This window comes from Penaeus japonicus, unplaced genomic scaffold, assembly GCF_977035675.1.
Source record: "Penaeus japonicus unplaced genomic scaffold, GWHDUDI00000001_assembly GWHDUDI00000036, whole genome shotgun sequence".
NCBI classification, from domain to species: domain Eukaryota; kingdom Metazoa; phylum Arthropoda; class Malacostraca; order Decapoda; family Penaeidae; genus Penaeus; species Penaeus japonicus.
The window spans coordinates 25029138-25033499 of record NW_028234438.1 but is presented as its reverse complement, the minus strand read 5'-3'; positions in this window follow the sequence as shown (position 1 = coordinate 25033499).

The window sequence follows — 4362 nt, the reverse complement described above, 5'->3', positions numbered from 1 at the left end:
TATAATTATGTATATATATATATACTATCTTATTTCATTTAAATATATATCAATCTATTCATATTACTCTTATTAGTATATATAAATTCATTATATATATAATAAATGTATGTTTTTAAAAAAATATATATATAAATATCATATAAATGTCATATTTTATGATATGATAAATATGTCATTTACATGTATATATATACTATATATATATACTAATTGTATTATATGTATATATTAATATCATAACAGATCAGATATATATATATATATATCATATACTAATATATCATATATATGTGTGTGTATGGATATATATATATATATAAATTTATATATATACTATATATATTTATAATCATCTCTATTTCGAGATATATATATTATATATATATCTATTTCGTATCGTATTTAGAAATATGATGACTATAATCATATATATATATATAACTATATATACTAATACGATAATAGTGTCTCTATAGTATGTAGTGTTCTGCTAGTTTATAGGAGTGTCGTACTTTAGTGCGTTCTTGTTAGATATATTGTTATTCGTACATATTTTTATTTGTGGGTGCTATGTTGAGAGCAAATCATATATACGTTTGTCATTAGATAACTATATATGTAACTATAGATTTTTACATCTATTTCTTTTGTATTTAATTGTGTCTTCTTATGCATGATTTACTAAGGATGGTTATAGTATGGGATATCATAAATATTTCATCATATCCATATATACTTCACATATATTATTCTATGATATGATATGTTTGTATATATCGTATACAATATTATATTTTATATATATAATCATTATATATATAATATATATATATATATAGATAGATTTGTATATAATACACTACATATTATATATTATATGTATATATATATTGTGTGGTGTATAGTATAAGCCATACATATCTTACATATCTTACTGTCAAAATATATATATATATATAACTATATAGCATATACATATATATAATAATATATATTTAGTATACTATATATATATATATATATCATCAATCGTACTTTATATACTGTATATGTACATATTGCAATATGTATATGGATTCTTGACTGTAATATGTATATAATAAAAACTACATGTGTATATATATGTACTAAATATGTATCATACATACTAGATATGTAATGCATATTACTCGATGTATAAATATGTATATACATATATAATAATAAATGCTAGGCTTATTAATGTCATTAATATATTAATACTAATTATGTATACTAGCATAGATATCATATGTATATCATAAGTTATACTAAATATGTGTGTGTGAGTGCTTTTCTGTGCTCTTCGTATATGATCCTTAGTGACGCTTCTGAGGTGTCGGTTAGCACTACGGCAGATATCAGTACAAGTATTATATATACTATTATATACCTTTATATCTATATTTATAAACAAATGTATATGCTATTCTACGAATATATAGTTATGTGGTTCTGTGTGTGTGTTGTGTGTGCTGTGTGGTGTGTCATTGTCTTCGTATATATATCAGGTCCCATTCATCTTTGCCGCAGTCCACCATCATTTAACCACCGTCGAGACCAGACACCTGACGCAGGACATATTACTCAGCTCATCAGTCACACGAAACATAGACTCCAGGGGACTGGAACGTCAACACCATCACACTCGGCTCCAATCTAGCATATAACCCGTGGGGCGAGGTGCTCCGTCTAATTCCCGCACCACTGACGACGGCACACTACAAACCAATCGGCCAGTCTTCTCAACTCAGAATAATCTTCCGGTCAGCAACCACTATTCCACTAACACAAAATCGTACGCAAATAGCAGTAGTACAACGCACACATGGAAGATACAACGCCAGAGCAAGGAGAGAATCATCCACCTCTCAGCGATCATTCTCCCCATCATAGCCTCCATTTCGACCGAACCCATTTCTATGATTCTCGATGCTCACCCTAAAGAAAGCATTAACATGGAGGTATTCGGGACTCATGCTTAGGTATCCCTTTCCACAAACCCAAAAGCATGAATTACAAGGGCTGATCAACAACAAAGATATACTCTTTTACCTGGTTTTCCAAGTGTAGTGATGACATCAACACACAAGACAAGAGCCCACATTCGCAATAATACATACTAAACAATACGTCACACAATAAACTAAACGACACCATCCGCTAACTGTATCAACTTCAATTCACATATGTCCATACTAGTGCCCAAAGACCCTAACACACGATGGACTGGGCACCAAGAACTAGTATACCGTTCACCTGTGCATATCTCAAAAACAAATAAATAAACTGCAAACAGTTTCTCCACTCATGAAAATGGCACATACATCTTACAAAGACTAACTCTGCCAAAACACTATGACTACGACCAAAGACGCTAATCTCTGGAAACCATCAAAAAACTAATGGGCACATACATACAAAGATGCAACAACTAACCTATATGATGAAAGCAAATCGACAAATTGACTCTATACAAGACATGGCAAAACACTTCACAGACGATGCTTCTGGCAGAGAAAAGATAAGCCAGATCTTGCGGTACATGACTACGGTCCGGGCTTGTATGTACTAAGGCAAGCACGCGCCTGTGTCAGTCAGCAGCCGCGTGCAGACTCGTGTACGAGAAGTGCACAACAGTTGTTGACTCGATCTGCAGCTTGGTCCTGACCACACAAACGCAGCGCCCAGCTACGTCAGTAACCCGCCAGGTTGACAGTGGATAGCTCACGAGTTTGCGACGGGTACTTACCTCGTACTCTGCACGCACCACGGTTGTCGAAGTCGACAAAACCTACGGCTTGCTGGCAGATGAAACTCAATCACAGAGACACAGAAAATGAAAACTCTGCGAAACCCCACGAATACACGAAGTAAATATGGCGCTTTCATCTCACAATTCACAACATCGCTACAAAACCAAACAAATCAATGGACTCTAACTCGCACATAAAACAGTGGTTCAGCTGACCTATTTTCAACACACCCCAATAACACCGGAGGTTGTGGACCATGTGTTTTAAACAAACAAAAACAATGAGCACCCTGCGGCCTTAGCCAATCCTAACAAAATCCTTCAAAACCTCCTCCCAACATGTCACAAAAACTTGCTCTCCGTCACAAATCATTCAAGCATCTTGGCCCCACAGGATCAAACTTTTTCCATCTCTTTTCAAACGACGCTCTGCCTTTCAAACGATTCCCAACGCATAACAAATCAGCTCCTACTATCGGCTACATACCTACAGAACGATCTCCTTGAGAGGTACACCGGGTAATTACGCGAATATCGAACGCGATTCACAACTAACGTATATCTAGACAAGCACCTTGAAACAAGGCCAACATCCACAACCTCCGGCCGTCAATACGGGGTTCAGAACAAATAGCGAGGTACTGAGAATGGTGCTATACTGCCACGGCTAGTGGGGGCGGCTGCGCAGGAGACATAGTCCCTTCAGCCTCGGCATAACAATAGCGAGGACATAGCAGGGAAACATCATTGTAACCCCATGTCCCTCGGAGGAGCGAGTGGTGGTCGCCGGGGGCCCCGAGGGGGGTGAGTGCTCGGCTGGCACCAGGATCGACTATAAAGAATAATAACTCCGGGGTGCAGGGAATATTCCAATGCCCAACACCGATACAGTTCGTACTACATATCCTGACGCAGGGAGGCGGTAGAGATAACACGAAATCATAACGGGGGCGGTGGGGCTGCCGTTTGCGGCTGGTGGCGGGGGTGGTAGGGGTGGTGTGGTTGGGGGGGGGGCGGGGGTTGGGTGCGGAGCGTCGGTGGGTGTGGGGTGGGGTGGGTGGGGTGGGCGGGGGGGGTGGGGTCTGCGGGGGGGGGGGCGGGGTCGGGGGGGGGGGGGGGGTGGGGGAGGGGGGGGGGGGTCTCGGCTCGGTTGTTGGGGACGTCCCAAGCAGCAGCTTCTAAGGAGGGCATCATGCAGTTAGGAAAATCGGAACGCACTCGAAGCTGGGGCCAAGCGAGATCCGAATTATACATACAGTAACGTGTAGGGAAGTGGGAAGATCAAACAAACACAAAGGGGATACGACTGCAGGCGCTAATATACCCGTTGCGCACGACTAGAAGCGGCGCCGCCCATACATGAGGGGCGCAAAGGTAGAGACACTGAGACGGCGAGACATACCGGTATGCAAACAACGTGGTTCAAAGCGGTTGTGCGGTCAGTCAGTCGGGTCTCGGGGCGCAAACAGTGCACACAGATTCACGCAATGTAGTCGTGAACGACGGATAGGCGAATGAGGCTGACAAGCGGTGCTAATAGAACGCATCCTCTGTCCGGACCCCAGCCTGGCGAGTACAGGCCCCGG